General features: G+C 49.1%; 1 protein-coding gene and 1 long non-coding RNA gene across 17 annotated transcripts in view; one reads left to right on the forward strand and one right to left on the reverse strand.

Moving 5' to 3' along the window:
* The window catches only part of DLGAP1 (DLG associated protein 1), a gene marked incomplete at its 5' end in the record, with an annotated part of 765,236 nt that overhangs the window by 684,871 nt on the left and 59,616 nt on the right, over positions 1 to 20,749 (forward strand). The gene's annotated exons all lie outside the window — the stretch shown is intronic.
* LOC311596441 lies at positions 12,805 to 19,796 on the reverse strand. The gene is made up of 3 exons (XR_014778839.1): positions 18,937 to 19,796; positions 17,967 to 18,124; positions 12,805 to 15,107 (listed from the first exon to the last, which is right to left on the reverse strand). It is a non-coding gene; the product is annotated as an uncharacterized lncRNA (long non-coding RNA).

The raw sequence follows: 20,749 nt of genomic DNA on the forward strand, positions 1-20,749 counted from the left end.
CCATCTCTTCCTTAGTTAGACCAGTAGTTCTCAACCTTCCTAATGCTGGGACCCCCACAACGGTAAAAATTACTTTCATTGCTACTTCGTAACTGCAGATTTGCTACCATTATGAGTCACAGTATAAATATCTGTGTTTTCCACTGGTCTTAGGCGACCCCTGGGAAAGGGTCATTCTGACTCCCCCCCCCAAAGGGGTTGTGACCCACAGGTTGAGAACCCACTACATTAGACTGGGGAAAGCAGATTTATAAAATTGAGTCAAAAAGCAGGAAAGGTCATTTGTATCTGTTAGTTTCCTCTTTTCTCTTTACTGTGGGTGGAGGATGAATCCTAAGCAATTAAACTCTGCAGGAGAGTGAATGGGCTTGTGGAATAGCCGGGCAGTCTCAAGGCCTGTGAGATCAGGGTGGTGAATGTCCTGCAAAAAAAAATGCCCTATAGCTCAGGGAAAATGACGCAGCAGAAAGGAACCTGCCAGCTGGGCCAAGCTGTCAACTTCGAAATCCCAGAAGCCAGCCCAGCCCTTCCGGTTTCCTGGAATGCTGTCCTTGTCCTGTGGTGGCTGAGGAAAAAACCCTGTAGCATCAGCAGGGTTGGGGGTGGGGGAGCTGTCCACCCTCAGGGGACAGAAGTGACAAGCACAATCACACACACACACACACACACACACACACACACACACACACACACACACGGCTGAGCTCCAGCATCAAGGACACACGGGGCTGTCACAGTTAAGGCTGGTTCACTTTAGTCAGCCCTACATTCGCAAGTAGACTCATTGCTTCCAGCTTACAAGAGCCCACTGTGTCACAGCCCGAGGCTGACACATTGTCACACAGGCCAGAGGTCAAGAGGCTCAACTGTGTGTGTCATGAGGAAGGTAGGACCGAGGTGACTCAGGGAAAGGCTGTTTTCCCCAACGCTGGCAGTCTGGCTAATCTCATTTCAAACATTGCCACTCACCCAGAAGACCTCAACCCGCCTTACTTCCGCGGCTGGAGCAGTGGAATGTGGCAGCAGCTGTCAGGGTGGTGTGGAGGGAGGAAAAGTACCAGCCCTAAGACTCAGAGGCCTGCTGGCTGCGAGGAGATGGTCTGTCACAGCGGCTGCCCACACAGGTCCAGCTGCACCCCAGCCTTACTGAGGAAAGCTCCAGAAGATAGAAGCCACCTGAACACGATGTTCCCTCCCCACCCCACCCCCCACCCTCCCAGTGCTGGAGTGGAACCCAGGGCCTTCTGCATACTAACCAAGCTGCCTGCACTGAGCTGCATTCTGTGCCCAGGTGCATTTTGGGTAATGCTAATACTGAGTTTCTTCACAGAAGAGTTGCTGGGGTTGGGGCAGGTCGTGGCTCAGTGGTAGAGCATCTGTCTGGCACGTGCAAGGCTTTTGGAGCTCAGCGTCACAGAAAAGAAGAGGAAGAGAGGGAGGGAAAGAAAGGGAGCGGGACAGAGGAAGAGAGAGGCAGGGAAGAGTCTTAGGTCCCTCTGTATGTGAATATATGCATCTGTGCGGTCGTGGGTGGGTGTGGGTGAGGACTGGTGCCAGCCTGTACAAACAAGATGACGAGTGACTGTAACTGTCCCCGCTGGGCCTTGCACACAAGGACTTTCACACAGATTGCCCCGTTGGGCCCTCACACCTCCACACTTCACCTTCTCCGTCATGCATGCTTTCAGCGTGCCCACTATACAGATGAAAACACAGAGCCTGCGCACCTGTGATCACGCAGCTGACATGAAGCAACTAGTTCCTAGATGCAAATCAGTGTCCGTGATTCAGCCTTCAAGCTGGGCCTGAAGGAGTGACCTCATGTGTGTGTTGAAAGCGAGTGTGGTATCTTTCCGACTAGCCGGAGAAGGGTTGCCTCGGGCTGCAGGGAGAGGGCAAAGTCAGAGGAAATGTAACCCTTCTGCCTGGCCTGCGGGGACAGATAGGGCACAAGGTGGGCTGTCACCTTACTTACAAGGTACCTGACTTACAAGGTAAAGACATGTGCAGGGGGTGGGGGTGGGGAGCAGGGACTGTGGACGCTCCCTCTCTCCATACTCTCCCTACTGAGCCCATCCTCTCAAGTCCCAAGGCAAGCATATACCCTGAAACAATCCACTTACCTGTGCAGTTCAGTAGGACACACATACACACCACATACCCACACTGTACAGATACACACTACACACACACAGTCAATATACACACACCACACACACATACACACTACACACACATATATACACACGCCACACATGTATACACATACCATGCACACAATACACATATCACATATATGCACATGGCACATATACCATACATACTGTACATAAGTGACACACACATAGATACATGACACAAACATACATACCACATACATGTACCAGAGACACATACACCTATCACATACATATGCACACCACATACACCATACCACACACATACTATACATACCACACATCACACACACACACAAACACACACACACACACACACACACACACACACACACACAAACCACCAAATAGCGGGGCTGGAGAGATGGCTCAGTGGTTAAGAGCACTGATTGCTCTTCCTGAGTTCAATTCCCAGCAACCACATGGTGGATCACAACCGTCTGTAATGTGATCTGATATCCTGCTCTAGCCTGCAGGGGTGCATGCAGGCAGAGCTCTGTATACATAAGAATAAAAAATAAATAAAATCTTAAAAAAAAAAAACACCAAATAGCTTGCAGTTCTATAGATCAGAAGGAAACTCTTCCAGCCCTGCCCCCGCCCCTGCCCTTTTCTTTCTAGAATACACAGACCTCTCTGCCTCCTGCATTGTGCTGCCTTCCCTGACCCTCCTGCCCACCACACTCTTATAAGGACTCTTATTGTCACCCAGAGCCCCTGCAGATAGTCAGCAACAAGCTTCCCATCTTAATATTCTTCAGAAAACATCTTAATTACACTTATCTATTTGTGGGGTATAAGTGTGGAAATCAGAGGACAGCTTGCAGGAGTAGTAGATTCTCTTCTTCAACCAGTTTTCCAGGGAACAAACTGGGGACTGAACCCACGTGATCTCCTTTCCTCCCCCCCATCCCCTCCCTCCCTCCCTCCCTTCCTTACCTCCCTCCCCTCCCTCCCTCCCCTCCCTTCCCTCCCTGTCATACACAGACACACTTCATTTTAAGATTTTTTTTAAAAGATTTATTTATTATATATACAATGTTTTGCCTGCATGTACACCTGCAGGCCAGAAGAGGGCACTAGATCTCACTGCAGATGGTTGTGAGCCACCACCATGTGGTTTCTAGGAATTGAACTCAGGACCTCTAGAAGAACAGACAGTGCTCTTAACCTCTGAGCCATCTCTCCAGCCCCCCATTTTAAGATTCTTAAACACATCTCCAAAGTCCCCTTTGCCGCATAACACAGAGATTAGGGGATGTGGCCATTGTATTCATTTTCTGTTGCCATAATAAAATGAAGTTTATTCGGGCTTACAATTCCAGAATTAGAGCCTGTAACTGGGGCGGGCATGGCAGCAGGCAGCAGCACCCAGAGGCTGCTTATCTGTACCCTTCATCCACCCCCAGGAAACAGAAAAAGCGCCTAGAAATGGGGCAAGACTATAAACGTTCAAGACACCCCACACACCCCCACACCCCACCCCACCCCCACCCCCGCCGCCCGCAGTGACGCACCTGCTGCCGCAAGGTGCATCCCTAACCTTCCCAAACACTGCCAGGCATTTCTCAGTGAAGCCGTTACACATCTTTAGGGGCTACCAGTCTGTCTGCTGCCTGACCATCCTATCACCTACATGAGCTCTAGCATGGGTCTCTCTCTCTTCTCCTTATCACTCCTGCTCCCCGAATAAAATCAAGACAAGGTCAGGATTTACACCTTGAGGCTGTGTCAGATGGGGCTAGCCAGTGTCCCCGTTGCTCTGGCCTGTCTGGTAATGAAGGATGGCGGGGAAGACAGCATCAAAGAGTAGGCAGGAACGGGAGAAAGAAAAGGTGTGGCAGCCAGGAGGAGAGAAGGGGGCTAATGTAACGCTTGTCACCTGAACCTGGCTACTTCCTAGGCAGTCAAGAGCTTTTGATTCATTTCTGTGGATGTGTGAGAGCCGGCACTGCCCCAGCTCAGCCACTACCACTGCTTGCCCAATCAATCATCAGCCACTTGGGAGTTTTGCTGGCAAGTCGAGCCAGGCTTGGCAACACACACCTGTGGTCCTGGTTCTCAGTGGGGGAAGAGGCAAGGAGCAGGAGTTCAAGGTCATCTTCAGCTATCTATTAAGTTCAAGGTCGACCTGGGCTACCAGAGGCACTAAATATGAAACAACAACAACAACAACAACAAAACCCGAGCATCTCCAGTCCCCGAGCAGGTGGACAGGATGTAACTGGGGCAGATATGCACAGGGGCAGACCACACTGATGACTTCAAATGTGTGCCCTACAACTCGGAACTGCGTGTCCATAGCTGCCTCAGCTTAGGGCTGTGAAGAAGGGCGAGGCCAAAGAACCCACCAAAGAGCTCCACCTTGGTCTGTGTGTGCAAACAACAGCAGCTAGAACTCAGTCTCCCAGAGGCACGTCGCCACAGAAGGTTTTTGATTCCATATGTAATTTCATGTCTGGTCCTAGAAAGCCCATCAGTGTACATCTTGGACACAGGAAATTAAACAGTGGGCACGGCCAGGTCATGTAGGCTGCACGATAGAAAGATGATCTTCTGGTCACGCACAGATCTAACCGGGAAGCCACACAGTGCGTGTGTTAAACAGACCAAGGTCTTATCTGACTCACGAGTTCCTGTGTCTTCAAAGTCCTTAGAGGTTGGGTGTGAGGGATTAAAGCTGTGTGAGAGACTGTTGTTGCAACATCCTTCGGATATGTGGTTTCCTGGAGTCATAGGAACTAGGTTCAATATAGAAACATATTGATTCATATTGATGAATCAATTATATACAACATATATTGCTTATAGCCTATAAATGTGCACATATGTACTTATGTATGCATATACATATGGATGGATGGATGGATGGATGGATGGATCTAAGGGAAATAATCCAGTCACAGAAAGGAACAAATACTGTTACAGTAAAGAAAAACACGGTTCTTGTAGAGAGAATAGAACCTATAGACTGGGTGAAGGTCTAGCCTTCTAAGGCTGTTCACTTACTGAAAGGACCATCGCTAGGTGCAGCCTCACCTCAAGCCATGCTAGAGAGACAGGTGGAAAAATTAGTGCTTTAATGAAATACTGTACTTGCCTCTCCAGAGTCTCCACCCCTAATGCAGTAGCTTGCTGGCTGCAGGGCTGCAGCGCCCCCGGCGTGTAGTTTGCAAACCTTTCTGATTATTCAGAAAACTCTTAACTTTTCTTCTTTCTATCTCCTTTCTAAGTGCACTTTCACTAACACCTTGGGCTTCCCTATTCCTTCTGGCTCCTTCTGGATCACGTGGCTGTTTGTCCACTGCTTATCTGACCTCTGTGCCAGCCTAAATGGCACGGCCTTCACTTCTCCGATTCCCTCCTCTGGGTGGCTAGCCAGCCCTGTTTTTGTGAGTTTGTTCTTAGCTCTAATAAAACTGTCCCTGAGCTCCCATTTGAATCCGTTCTTACATTATTGTATTGATGAGACCAAGAAAAAAAAAAAAAGAGGGTTGGGGGCCGCAGCCTCCCCTGTATCTGCCCATGTGAAGAACCGTCGTCATTAATCAGGTGCACAGACTGAAAGGGGAATGCATAGGGTGAAGGGTGGATTACTTGTTGCTTTGTTCTGGGCACTGAATCCGAGGCCTCACAGACTGTCTCTGCTACCGAGCTACACTCAAACCCTACAAGTTATTTTAATAGATGCACAGTTTTTGTCTCACGATGAGGAAGTTCCTGGAAAGACAGGGGGAGGGATGAACAACTGTGCAGATGTACTTAAGACACAACCGAACTGCACAATCCCAACCGGCAAATGTTGTAAGTCTCATGTTATGTATGTTTTGGCACAATTTTTAAAGGTACTGGAAGAAAATTAGGTAGTAAGAAAAATAGATCTGTGGAGTCAAGCCAGTGTTATAGGGAGCCCACCAGATGGCCACTCGGTTTGTTTGTTTGTTTGTTTGGTTGGTTGGTTGGTTGGTGCCAGGGACCAAAAGGCCTGAGGCCGACTCCCACCCATTCAGTATTTGCAGCAAACATCCTGCTGGGCCACTCATTAGGTATGCAAGGCATCCGGCTTAGTCCTGAGAAGACAGCGATCTGATCCTAAGATAACCACAGAGATATCCTGCTTTGTCTCACCTGAAAGACCCCTCCCCTTGCAAATGTTCCCGGGGCTCAACCCAGAAGATTTTGTACTTTTCCACTACTCCCTTGCGTACCCCGCCCGCCCTAAAGCAGGTTTTAAAAAGCCTGCCCTTACCTTTAATAAACGAGCTCTTGACAAGCAATTGTTCGCTTGAGCTACTGTCTCTCTCCCGCCCATGTCTTTATGTACAGGTTGCGACCCCCCTCGATCCCCCAATAACTGACCAGCTGGACTGGTTGGTGGACTAATTATCGTTACATGGATTAATTTCAGGTTGGTTGGTTGGTTTGGCTTTTCAAGACAGGTGTGTGTGTGTGTGTGTGTGTGTGTGTGTGTGTGTGTGTGTGTAGCCCCAGGTGTTCTGGAACTCACTCTGTACACATGGCTGGTCTCAAACTCAGAGATCCACCTGTCTCTGCCTCTGCCTCTGCCTCTCAAGTGCTGGGATTAAAGGTGTGCACCACCATGCCCAGGCAGCAGAAACTACACTCAGATATATAGGACCCAAGTATAATGCCAAGTGTTTAGGGTAAGGGGTTTCTAAAGGCAAAAAACCCCACATATTAATATTGGTATCTTGCTTGGCACTGAAAGGGGGAAATTTGTGCAAGCAAGCTGTTTAACAGAAGCTAAGTTAACTTCTTCCTCCTCTTTCTTTTTTTTTTTTTTTTTTGTTTTGTTTTTTGTTTTTGTTTTTTTTTGTTTTGTGTAGCCCACTTTTGTAGACCAGGATGGCCTTGAACAGGGTAATTTTCCATGGGATTATCCATCAAGGAGATCAAATGCAAGTTAAATCTGAAGTGGCCTCAGCAAGAATACAAGATGGAGGAGCCTCTGCACTATCTTACCCTGTCACATTCCCACTAGTTCTATGGCATGAGTTGGCTCGTCCTATTCCTGAGGGATCCCTTTGGTCCTATGGACCAGTAATTTAGCTGAGTTTATGCTCTGTTTGATGTAGACAGCAATGCGGTTTAGGGTGCAGCGACCCACCATTAGCCTAACCAGCACAGGAGCCAATGGTCCAGCTGATGCCGCAGGAAGATGGTCAGACACGGGCCCAGGTACACAGAGCCTGGCGGCAAGTATCTCATCCTTTCTTCCCTTTCTTTGAGGTTTTCTCTGACCATGGCAAGGTTTTTCCCTAACTACAACTGATTGGCTGGCATAGACACAGCAAGTTTCTCCTGAGGCCACGCAAAGTCCTGTTTCATAAAAAAGGGAGGTCTAGCCTCCTTCAGTTCAACCTGGCATTCTGCCCTGAGCACTGGATTCCCCAAATGGCCTAGGTCGGAGTCCATCTGGGAACAGAGTTCCCTGAAGCTTTGGTTCCCAGCAATAGAGGCTGAGGTGCTTGTGGCAGTCACACCTGCCATCCCTGCCCCTATGAGAATCTGGACTAGAGTTAGGGACCTTTTGACCTTCGTTGGCATTGAGTCAAGGCCAGTGTGAGCTCTCCCCTCCTCCCCATTGTGGGCATAAACACTGGAGTGGGGGCGTGACTTCCCAGTGAGTGGAGGAAGGCACAGTCAGTCGTACTGTTATTCCAGATGGCTGGGGCTACGCTCGGGTATCCGGGATCCAAGTGTAGCACCAAGTGTTTATGATAAGGTTTTCTTTTGTTGGTGTTGTTATTTTGCTTTGTTCTGTTTTTGGCAAACACTGAATTCTGGTATCTTGCTCTGCAGCTGCAGAGGCAGGGGCGGTGTTATGCAAGCAAACACGGTAACAGAAGCTAAGTTAGCTGGGGGCGTCTTGACCTGGGGTTCCTAGAATAGAGATGTATAATTTTCCACACGATTTCCCAACAAGGAAATCAAATTCTAGGTAAACCAGAAATGACCTCAGGAAAAAAAATACAAGACAATGGGCTGGAGAGATGACTCAGGGGTTAGGAGCACTGGCTGCTCTTCCAGAGGTCCTGAGTTCAATTCCCAGCAACTACATGGTGGCTCACAACCATCTGTAGTGAGATCTGGCGCCCTCTTCTGGTGTGAAGTCACACATGCAGGCAGAACATTGTGTACATAATAAATAAATCTTTTTTTTAAAAAACCAAATTACAAATCTGCCTACGTTCTAGGGAATATGCATAAGACTGTACTCTCTGTGTGACTGTTGCAGGGATAAGGGTAAGGTAGGGTGATGGGAGTTAGAGACAGAACCCTGAACCAGTCAGTTTATCACGCACCTTCAGACTTCACCCTTGGAGGGAAATAGTTCACACTCCAGAGTAGAAATCGACCAACTGAGTCCTTCAAACCAAATCCAATTCATTGGTGAAATGTATGCCTATTCGTTTACATATTATTAATATAACTGTGCCAAAGTGACAGTACTCATGATAGAGCCTGAATAGTCACACACATTCGCGTATGTGCACACGAGCACGCAGCACACACACACACACAAACACACCCACACGTACGCACACGTACATGCATGCACGCATGGAAGCCAATGAAATGGATTTTTATTAAACAGCCAGCTAGACTAGGGAAGACTTAGGCACTGTCACACTGAAATCCTCCTGGGAACTCGAATCACAAAGGGCTTTTATGTCTGGAACAGAGCACTACACGGAGCACAACACTGAATGTGTCTATAATCCGGGCAATGCCAGTACTTCCCTGGCCAGCATGTGCAGTGGACCTTGGCCCTCGGTGCTGCCTCTATGGTTCTTCAGACAGATTGCTTTTCTGGGAATCACACCCCACAGAACTTTACCCGGCGTGTGCTACTTATGCACAAAACTAAAAATAAATAAATAAAATTTTTAAAAAGGGACACATTCTGATGTTACCCAACAGTCTTCCTCTGGTTTGGGGGGACCTGTAAATCTAAAGGTTCTGTATGTAGCAGTGAGTTACAGCCTCTCGGGTGTGGGTTTACCTTAAGAGTGCCAAGCAAGAGGAGGGGAGGAGGCCTTGCCAAGGACTGCTTTCAAAGGAATGGCGGTACACGCCCAAGAGGAGTGATCTCTGTCTGTTGATAATTTTGCTTTATAGTGTGGGTTATCTAAACCCAAACTGGAGAGTAAATAACACGGTCGGTCCCTGACCTCAGGGAATTTGTTACTGTAGTAGACATAGGAGTGAGGAGAGACAGGGTTCATGAACCAAACTTGCAGCTGTCTCTCAACATGGCAGCTGGCCTAGACCCCAGAGCCTGCATCCTGAAAAGCGCACGAAACGGTTCAGCGTCTTTGGGATGCCGAGTCAGCACAGTGTGTCTGGAAGCAGAAAATTCTTTAATCTTTCCTTTTCAGCTTTGTTTTTTTTTTTTTTCTTTTTTCCTGTGTGACATGGGATCTAGCTTCCTAGTCCAGGCCGGCCACAGCTGTGTAGCCCAAGCCGTCCTCAAACACATAATCCCCCTGCCACGGCATCTGGAATACTAGGATTGCACATGTGCACCACCATGACCTACTCACTTTCAACTTTAAGAGGAAATCCAGGGGCTGGAGGGATGGCTCAGAGGTTAAGAGCACTGGCTCCTCTTCCAAAGGTCCTGAGTTCAATTCCCAGTAACCACATGGTGGCTTACAACCATCTATAGTGAGATCTGGTGCCCTCTTCTGGAGGACAGGTGTACATGAAGGCAAACACTGTATATGTAATAAATAAATAAATCTTTAGAAAATAATAATAAAAATAAAAGGAAATCCAATTACTTATCCACTTAACAAATAACCACAAGATCATATTTGGAAACATTTGGATGTGTTCAGATAAGAAGCCATTATGTGTGGTGATGTTGGATATGGCTGGGGGGGGCAGGGTGATTTTTGAGCCCATCTTTTCCTTAATTAAGAGGACACCAGGTCTCATAGATGGTTGTGAACCACCATGTGGCTGCTGGGAGTTGAACTCAGGACCTGCGAGCCATCTCTCCAGCCCCCAGTGCAGATGTCTTTAGCAGGTGGTGAGCCTGTGCTGACGCCTGGACCAGGAGGAGCAGGAGGGACAGGCAGGGACCAGGAAGCCAGCAGCAGGAGTTCCAGGGCAAAGTGAGGAGACTTGATTGCCTGCATAAACTAAAGCACAACTGCTCAGGAAGAGGGCTTCGAGAGGCCTGAAGAATGGCAGAATGAGGGTTTCCTCAGCCCCAGAAGGGACCCCTTCCTCCGAGGAACAATTGTAAGCCATGATGGCAGGCTGTGCATTCCACGTTCCCACTGCTGGCTCTGTGTACAACAGTTTGGATATAGGGACAAGACACCCAAGATGGCCAATTAGAAACTACTTTGGACAAACAAAAGCATTTGACCTATTGCCTACTTCTTACACAGATCCGGACAAACATGCTTCATGCAACAATACTTTTCCTACCCATGAGGCACTCTGGCGTTTCTATTTAGACATTTTCCTCTCTTAGACCATGAAGCTGCATGACTCACCTCCGTTGATCTCATGACTCATTAATAAATCACAACGTGGAGCTGTAGAGACCTGTGGCAGGAAATGGCCGTGACACTCCAAAGAAGAATTAATAAGTAGAAAGATGGAGAGGCCCAGAAAGGGGCAAATGGGACACGAGTGAGCCCAGAATGACCTGAGAGAGACAGAAGTGTCTGAAAGAGAGCAGCCAGAATTCTGGCTTGAACAGTGGGCACACAAATGTCACGGGTTTGGGAATAGATATGGTAATTGGAATATGTCTTGGGAAAATAAAGATAACACGGTTTTGTTTTATAATCCCACTTTTACTTTTGGTAAACCCACATGCATTCTGTAATTTATGGTATTTCCAAAGGACAGCATTTATATAATTCCAGGAGCTGTCAAACTCTGTAAAGAGAGGAACCAGAAGTGGCGGTGCTGACCAAGAGCTCTGTGGACAGGTGTAGGTTTGAGGACTAGTGGGAACAAGCAATGGCTAGTGCAGACTCAGGTGGTGGTGTCGGGTTTTACAAGGCCGGGAATATTTATGTTAGGTAGACCATGGTCTGTTTTGCAAACGTGTTGACAGAAGTTTCTGTATAGAACCGACACTAAACCTAGTGTTTACAATCACTAGTCTGGGACTCTTCTAGGCATTTCTTAGGGGAAAAATTATATACATATAATATAATATAAATTAATATATATATATATATTCTGCGTGAACTCTTGGGCAGCTAGGATCACGGGACGTTTTTCCTGTTCCTCCTCACAGCCCCACACCCCCCCCAGTCCCAGGCTTCCTCCAACCACATCTTTTCTTTTGCAAAGCCTTGGGGTGACAGTAGCCCATTGCTAATGGGCGATTTTGAACAATGGCTGTATCTGAGCCTGGCGTATTGAGGCGGTCTTGTCTGTGTCCTGGGGGGGGAGGCTGTAAATGAGATGTCAGCAGGGGCTCTGTTGTGTGGACCGCAGTCATCCCTCTGGAGAGGAATTCCCTCACAGCTCAGGGATTTAAAGTCGATTTCTTGCCTTTCGTGTACTTTTTATCCGACAGCCTGAGCGAACAGCAGCAAATGAGTCTCTTGGTAACTTCCTTCCCCTCGCTCAGCAAACCAAAGACTCCACTATTTACACGTAGGAGGGAAGGCTCCTGCTTAACTTTTCGGGGATTGCTCTCAGCAGCTGTGCCTCTTTAAGGTTGGCAAGCAGGTTAGCCCCAGTGAGGAAGCCCAGCCAGCCCCCGGCTGTTTTCCTCACTTTCTTTCCCCCTGTTTTGCTCCCTTTCTCTTTTCAATCCAAGGACAGAAACACAGTTTCCTGCCCGAAACCCTCTTCTCTCCTCCCAGGCCCTCCCCGCTCCGGGTTTCTCAGTCAAGGACTGCTATTCCAGAGCTATAATTACTAAGAGCAAAGCTTGGCTGGGCAACTCCCTTAGGAGATTAGGGTAGGTTTTATTGCCTCTCAGCCAGGTGTCCAGGGTGACAAAACTGGCCTTTATCTGGGGGCCTGACAAGGTTAGCACCAACTCAAAGGGACTGAACCTTGAGGCAGCCGCCATTCACAAAGGACCTCCCCCCACCCCCACCCGCCTCTCTGTCTCTCTCTCTCTCTCTCTCTCTCTCTCTCTCTGAGGTTTTGCTGGTAATTTACTCTAGCCCTGCTTGTTTCAGTTTTTTCCACATTCCCCATTCCTGATCCTTCTCCAGTGGGTTCTGCCCGGAACCAAAGCCACAGTGACAGGGCACTTTCAGGTATGAAGGAAGCCAGCCTCCAGCCAGTCCCATCCGGCCATCGGCCGCCCTACCAAAGCACCCTGCATCACCTCAGCCACGCTCAGGAGATCTTCCACCATCATGCTTGCCTTTTCGATTTGGCTGGGTTTTTGTTTTGTTTCTTTAACAGTCGTTTCTTTATTGAGAAAGGGGGCGCCGAGGTTAGAGGCCACTTCCTGCAGCCATTTCCCTCTTGCCCTGCAGGTTCCAGGGGCTGAACTCAGGTTAGTAGGCGTGACCGCACATGGGTTTTGCCCACAGAGCTATCTTGTCAGCCCAAAGTTATTACCCAATAAAATCTGACCTACAATAACAAAAATCCGAAAGGGGAAAAAAAATCAAAACAAGATTTTTATTGCCTTTTGTTTTTATGGTTCATTTTTAAAAACAAGAATATAATCCATACAAGGAAGTGGGGTACAGGGTTTGTGTGGGGTCATAAAAATGTCGAGCAAACGTGTGATCAGTCACCTGTGCAGTTCCCTAACGCGTCTATCAGTTTGGAAAGATTGTCTGGCAGTGCTGGGGCTGGGGCTCCCCATGTGCTAGGCAAGTGCTATGCCACAAGCTGTACACCCAGCCTCAGCTTATTCCAGCCACCCGAATAACAATTATCTCAGCCATCGCCTGGGTCTAAACTAGAGCACAGAGCCACGCATTTAAAGATGATCTCCAGCCCGTGTTTACTGAGTACAGCATCAATGATTGAAAAGTTTGATTGCAAATAAACAGTAGCTAGATGCTCCCCCTGCATCCCCAGCAGAACCTACTGTGGACCTGTTCTCCTATAAGTTTAAAAAAAAAAAATTAGAAGAAGAAAAGAAACTGCTTTATTATGTGATCTATGAAGTTGGCCTGTGGGTAGAGAATGGGGCGTCACCACTTTGTAAATGTACCATTTGGAAACCCTGTGGGAAGGGCACAGTTAAGGGACCCACAAGGTGCCACCTACTAACGAACACCCAGCACTGTACCAGGGAGACAATGCCAGAAGAACTCTTGTCAAACCTAACTGCTCCGCAGCAGAAGAGGATCAGGAGGCTCAGGCCACCGTAAGCTATGCTTGTAAACTGGGTGTGGTGGCTCATGCCTTTCATCCCTGCATCCAGGAAACAGAGACAGGCAGAGCTCTTTCAAGACTAGCTTGGTCCACAGAGTTCTAGGGCCAGCCTGGGCTACGTACTGTACAGTGAAATGCTGTCTCAAAATAAACAAAACTAAACTAAAATATTTTTAAAACGTGTACAGGCTGGAGAGACGGCTCAAGGGTTAAGAGCACTGGCTGTTCTTCCAAAGGTCCTGAGTTCAATTCCCAGCAACCACATGGTGGCTCACAACCATCTATAAATGTGATCTGATGCCCTCTTCTGACCTGCAGGTGTACATACAGGCAGAGCACTCTATACCAAATAATAAATAAATCTTTAACAAAAAAAAAACTGTGTACACCCACTACCCTCTGTGGGTGGTCCAGAGTACAGAAAGTGGCCCCGCTGCAGAGTGGCCCCTCCTGGGATCTCTGACTGCTACAACAGTTGGCATGTGGCTAGGAGACTTAGCTCTTCCATCCACATTTCTGAAAGCCATCACTCAAAATCTGACCTTGAAACTGCTAGACACAAATTAAAACAACAACAACACCATGACTTTCACTCCGACTCTCAAGTGTTGGATTGCTGGACATCAGCCATCTGCAATCACCAAAGGCAAGCATTCCGGGCACTCTTTGCCTAGCGTTTCCAACCTGAGCTCCTGGCAGCACCAGCCTCACAGAGAGTCAAAGGAGAATCTTTTTGTTACTGTTTTGAGACAGTGTTTCATCTAGCCCAGGCTGGACTTGAACTCACAATGTACCTGAAGCCAGCCTTGAAACCCTGATTCCCTCTGCCTCTACCTTTCCAGTGCAACGATTACAGGTGTTCGCCCACCATGACCCGCAGATCCAAGCAGCGCATTTGAAAATTAAGTAGGCTTTGATCGGGAGAACAACCGTTTCCCTATCCTGGGAGCTGGGGCAAAGCAACCCCTTTCTCTCTCTCTCTCTCTCTCTCTCTCTCTCTCTCTCTCTCTCTCTCTCTCTCTCTCTCTCTCTCTCTCTCTCCCCCTCCCTTTTTATCAGCTGGCCATGCGTACCCTCCTCTGTGGGGGTTGTTTTTGGAATCTAATGAGACCAGCTACAGCCTTGGGTTCATTAACGCTCAGTGAGTGAGGCCAGAGGTTGCAGTAACTTCATAACAATTTTAATCTGGACTTCAAAAGGATTGCAAAGTGGGTTAGGTTTTTGTTTTGGTGGTTTTTTTTTTCTTGTTTTGTTTTTTTAACTGAAATTTTGGCAAATGACAAGCATTCCTGTCCTGCCTGGCCTTTTTCCCCCTGCTAGAGATTCATCCCTAGGTGTGTGCTCCACTGCCCTAGGGTGGCTAGTCGCATGGTCGGAAGGCGCCCTAAGGGAGCCCTGGACACTTTCTTCCACCTGTGTCCTCAGAGGTCAGTGGCACAGCAGACAGAGTCGGTCATCCCTTGAGCTGCTCTTGCTGTCTGAGTGAGTATGGGTGAGGAGCCGGAATCCTTTCTGGACCACGGAGAACAGTGTGGATCAGCTTGGAAAGTCTCCCCTCTGAAAGGGACATGTTTCCTGGAGGAGGAACAAGGAGCAGAAGGAGCGTGGTGAATAATGAAGGGCTTACCAGCACAGCCCCCGGCTGCTTGCACTTCCCACAGGCCCCACCTTCCAAACCCTGCTGAAACCAATAGGAAGAAAAGATTTCCTTTCTGCAGGTCTGAGGCACTAGACTTCCCAGTCACATTCTGCAGGCCGGCCTCGGTGCCCAGGCACAGGGATGGTGACACTTCATGGTCAGTTAGGACTTAGCAGGCCTGGGCTCCCATGCATGTGCAGTTTTCTGATTTGTAAACAGGCCTCTCACTTGCTGAGGCAACACAAGAGGAACCCCATGTGCGCAGTGAGCTCCCCCTATACAGGTGAGGGGGGGTGGGGGGGCGCTCTACAACTCCTTATGGCCTTGGTCCCAGGGTGAGCGAACGCCGGCTAAGGTCTGTCTACCAGACCCAGGCACACAGCGGTGTGCGCGCGTTCCATTTGGGTTCGTCCTGGGACTCAGGGCTCCAAGGCAGTTCTGTTGAGAGGAAGGTTCCTGGAAAGATGTCACGATAAAACCCAAAGCATGCTGGTGGACCAGGAAGACTAGAAGTTCAAGGTTGTCCTCAATTCCCAGGCCAGCCTGAGCCACTTGAGACCTTTCCAAGTGAGTCAATAAAATAGGAAGAAAGGATGTAAAAAATATATATAAAGACAAAACGACAAAGGTTCCCAGAAGGGAAGGCAAATACAGCAGTGTGTGTGTGATCCAACACTTGGAAAGTTGAGGCTGGGGGATCAGGAGTTCAAGGTCAGCTTCCACTAGAAAGTGAGTTCTAGGCTAGCCTAGGCTACAGGAGACAAAAGCCCAATAATGATGAGTGTAAAGAACGAAGGGGAGAAAAAGCAGTCAGACAGACAGACAGATGGACAGACAGACATGGGCTGTTTACTATCCTGGGCCACTCAGCAGACCTGAGTGTGACAAAGGAGAATGTTAGGTGGAAAAACCACAGGTGAGTGGAAACTACAGTTCTCCTTTGGTGATGCTGAGAGTGGAACTCTGGGCCCCCAAATGTATGTGTGTATATATAGTATAAATGTATACGTACTTGATATAGACAATTTAGATAAATGATAGACAGACAGACAGTGTCTCACTCTGTAGCTCTACGTAAGACTGGAACTTGCTCTGTAGACTGGGTGGGCCTCAAACTCACAGAGATCCTCCTGCCTCTGTCTCCCAAGTGCTGGGCTGACAAGCATTCACCAACCCACTTGGCTAGATGTTAGGGTTTTTTGAGACAGGTATCCAACTTGTAGCCCAGGCTGGCTTTCCATTTGCAATCCCCCTGCCTCAGCCTCCTTGCATGCTAGGATGATGCGGGTGTACACCACGCTATTAAGTCTGTGCAGTTCAGTGCGGGCTGGGTTTGCACTTAGGTTCGGAGTGGTGGAGCCCACGGGTGGGTGCTGCACCGGAGCCTGCAGGATGGAATGGCTGGACTGTGACACCCAAGGCCACCGAGAATGGCTCTGCTGTCACATTGCTTCTGCCCGGATGACTCTTTCCTGAGAAGTCTCGCTTCCTTTTCCTCCAGGAAGTCCCTTCCCGCTCTCCTCCCTTCACGTAACAAATATTTACTATGGCATGGCTGTGTGACATGCCTGTTCTAAGAACTGCAGCGTCATCTGTGAATGGGACAAGCCACGGTGCCCGGCCGTGCCCTTCTCACCTCATATCTGGCCAGGGGAAAAAAAAATCACTGAATAGAAATACAGGGTCAGCCAGACGGCTGAGAGGCAGCATCTGAGGAGAAGCGAAGGCTTTGCTTTTCCCTGTTCCTGGCATCACATCCCCACTAGTAGTTCTGAAATCTCTACCCAGCTACAGATGGCATGACCGTGAGCTTCTGAGTGCTGACCTTTAGGTGTGTGCCCCCACGCCCGACCGCCGTGTACCTTTCATCAGTCTGCCCTAAATGAGGGGTTGGGCAGCCAGCTGCCCAAACAGGAAACCTTATATAATTCTGTAACCCTGACCTTGGGCTGGGAGTCTTCCCCTTCTGAAAACAGCCCATTCAACCCAGGAAGGCCTGCAGGCCAGGCTGGGACATATTTTTGAAAAGCACACAGATTACAAAGGCCGAAAAAGAACAAAACAGTCGCCTGCGTCTGAGAGGAAACAATCTCTCTGAGTCAAAGGTAGGAATCACTCCATAAAGCCGTGGTTCAAACTGGAAATGAAATCTTCCCAGTGAGGAAGCTGCCAGGGCAGTCATCTCTGTCCGCGGATGACTCACCAGCACCGGCTAGCGAGGCCGGGAAAACGGAATGTGGACGCTAGATCAAATTCCCAAGGGGGAACAACACCTTGGAAATTTGTAGTCCTGACGAATGAAATGTCCCCGAATTTCAACACAGGTGCCCTGTGCTCTGGGAGGCTGCGGTTCACGCTAGCTTACTCAGATCCCGCCCCCCTCCCGCCCCCCCCCCCCCATCTTTAATCTTTGACCTTAAATGATCTGGGCAAAAACTACTCTGGCATCTTATGGTTCCAGGCGTGGGCTGTTTCCACATATGGTAACTTTCAGCTCGTAGTTTCATTTCATTGGCTGTCAGACTTCATTAAAGCTGTAGTGAAGGGTTCAGCCCTTACCCCTGGACCTCCACCCCCAGCAGCATTTGGCGTCCTCTAGTTCAGTTACTTAATGGAAGTTTCTGAAGAGAACAGTTACTTTGATCCGAAGCCTCTCAGTTTCCAGGGTACTGTCTCAGGACACAGAGCTGGTGTGCCTGGTCCTGCGGGCTAACAGCAGGTCAAGACTGGGCCTCCATTCGCAGGTCAAGACTGGGCCTCCATTCCTGCCCAAGAGGAAGAGGGCAGGGCAGTACCTCAAATGATCACACAGCCTGAAAACACAGCCTCCGGCGTTCTCCTAGGCGAACATTTAGTCTGGGAAACTGGTGTGGCAGGTGTGGAAGTTTTCAGTAATCCTTGCAGATAAGAACCCAGCAATGCAGATTAGCAAAGTTTCAGGCCCAACAGGTGTCTGTATGCAGAAGGCAGCACAGGCAAGGCAGACAGAGGAAATGGGACTAGTCGCGGCAGGAATCCCATTTTGTTGATGTGGTTTCAACACAAAAGTCTGACTAAGAAGCCAAGGCTGGTCTTGAACCCTGATCATGGAGGAAGGATCACAGGCTGGAGACACCTGCCGTGGGCTTACTCAGACCCCCACCACCCAGGGTTTACTACCCTCACTGATTCTAGCTCCGCGTCCAGAGATTTTTTAAAATCAGCGTATAAGTGGGAAAAATGTTTATATGCTTAGATTAAAAATGAAGATGTTCTGGAGCTCTGGGTGTGATCCGGGCACTCGTGACGCAGGGCATGTAGATCTCCGAGTTCGAGGCCAGCCTTGTCTACATGGTGAGTGCCAGGACAGCCAAGGCTAAACAGAGAAACCCTGTCTATCTCGAAAACAACAACAACAACAACAAATTGAAGGTGTTCCGGATGGATTCCAGCCCTTTCAGGGAGAGCAAGTCCGCAGGACTAACCCCACCCCAACCCCACCCCAGCCCCCTGGACTTCCACAGAGACACTTAACAGCGGGAAGGAATTTGCCCTGGAGGTCCAAGCACGTGCGTGTGGTCCCGACCTTGGCCACCAGAGGACGCCCAAGAGCAGGGCAGCCCGCTGCATTTAACTTTGTTTTCCCAGACTTGGAGTTGCGAGGGAGGAAGGGAGGGAGGAGGGTGTGGGGGCAGTAGGAGAGACGCAGCTGGCTCGAAAACAATGCATTTTGTTCCCTGAAATTATCCCGCTCGCCGTTTTCAGAGTCAAAGGTTGCCACGTTACCTGTTGCCAGGTTCCTAAGAGTGCTGGGGTGGGGGGCAAATGTGGGTGAGAGGAGCCTTTCCAGAGCCTGGTGGGTTTCGAGCTCTGCCCAGCGCTGGCTCTGACATTTGTAGAGCGGCTGCGGTGGATGGGAGCGTCTTTGGTTGCTAGTCTAACAGAGGAGTGGCTGCGTCTTACGTCATTCCCAGGCATCCCTCCTCCCCACCTTCCTCTTTTCTCTGTTTAACGCCGGTTCTAGATGCTCTGATGCCTCCCCTCCTGGGATTTTTTTTTTATACCGCGCACGCTCTGTACAGAACAGCCTCGCATCTGGAAGCCCAAGTTTTGTAGCAACTTTTTAGCTGGGAACGTGCATATATAAAAAATGGTTTGTGGCCCAGAGACAAGCCTTTCCTTTCTTCCTGCCTTCTGAGAACAATGTTTTGTTTGATTACTCCGGTACTGGGGCTCTCCCTTGGAAAGGCTATCAGTTGACTAGATCTTCAAGCCAGACATGCCGAGACTTGGGCCAGTTGTCTGGCTTTAGGAAGCGTCTGGGATCCTGGTAACCACCAACTGGCAAGGGTGTGGATGGCTGCTGGAGCTGTTGCCAGCCCCTCCTTCTCGGCGCGCTCGCTCGCTCGCAGCCGCTTGCCCCCCCCCCCCCCCCCTTTCCTTCCAGTGTCAGGGAAAAGTGTTTTCCATCGAGGATGCCTCGAGTGGAACTTACTCTAACGCAGCCACTGCCCTGGAGCCAGAACTAACAAGGAGAGACTACTGTGGGGGTGCACCGTGCCTCCCAGAGGTGGGCTGGCAAGCCTCTCACCGCAAGCCACCACGATCTCTCTGGGCGGCCTGGAAATGGGGAGGCTGTAAATATTTTTTAAACAGGGCAGTAACTTTTCCATGTGGAGTCTGTTGGGCAGGGTTTCTGCAATGTTTTGTTAATTTTTTTAGAATTTATATATGCTTCGGTATTTTGCCTGTTTATTACTTTTTATTTTTAAATACTTATTCGTTCATTGGTGGTACTGAGAGTTAAAGGCAGGCCCTTTTTTTCTTTTTTTTTTTTTTTTTCTTTTTTTGGTTTTTCGAGGCAGGGTTTCTCTGTGTAGCCCTGGCTGTCCTGGACCCACTTTGTAGACCAGGCTCGCCTCGAACTCACAGCGATCCGAAGGCAGGGCTTTTTGAGACGAGAGGGTTTCTAGGTAGTCCTGGCTGTGCTGGAACTTGTCATGTAGACCAGGCTGGCCTGGAACTCACATAGATCCCCCTGCCGCTCTAGTGTCAGGATTAAGCACCAAGATGACTGTTGTGTTTTTAATTAAAATTTCATGCATTTATTTATTGTGTGTGTTTGGGGGGGAGGGGGCACACACATGCCATAGTGTGGGTGCCGAGGCCAGAGGACAACTTTTGGGATTCAGCTCTCACCTTCTGCCATGTGGATCTTGGGGTTGAATTCAGGCCGTAAGATTTGGCAGCTGGTGTCTTCACCACGGGGCCCTCTCACAGACCACAGTGGCTGTTGTTCTTTTCCATGTGTTTGTTTTGCACGCACGTGTGTGATCTGCTGGGCCCGCTCTGGTGTGCATGAGAAGATCAGAGGACAACTTGCAAGACTTGGCTCTCTCCTCTCACCGTGTGGTTTTAGGCTGAACAAGCCAGGGCTGGTGCAGTAGCGGGCAGCTGAGATTCAAGTTCAGGGCAGTAGCAGGCTGGGGCTCAGGGGCAAAACACTCTGCTTAGCAAGCCCGAGGCCCTGGGCTCTAAGATCTAACACCATCAGTAAAAGTCCCCTAAAATAACGTGTTTACATACAGAACGCTTCGTT

The sequence above is a fragment of the Acomys minous genome, assembly GCF_964271855.1.
Source record: "Acomys minous genome assembly, chromosome: 4".
NCBI classification, from domain to species: Eukaryota; Metazoa; Chordata; class Mammalia; order Rodentia; family Muridae; genus Acomys; species Acomys minous.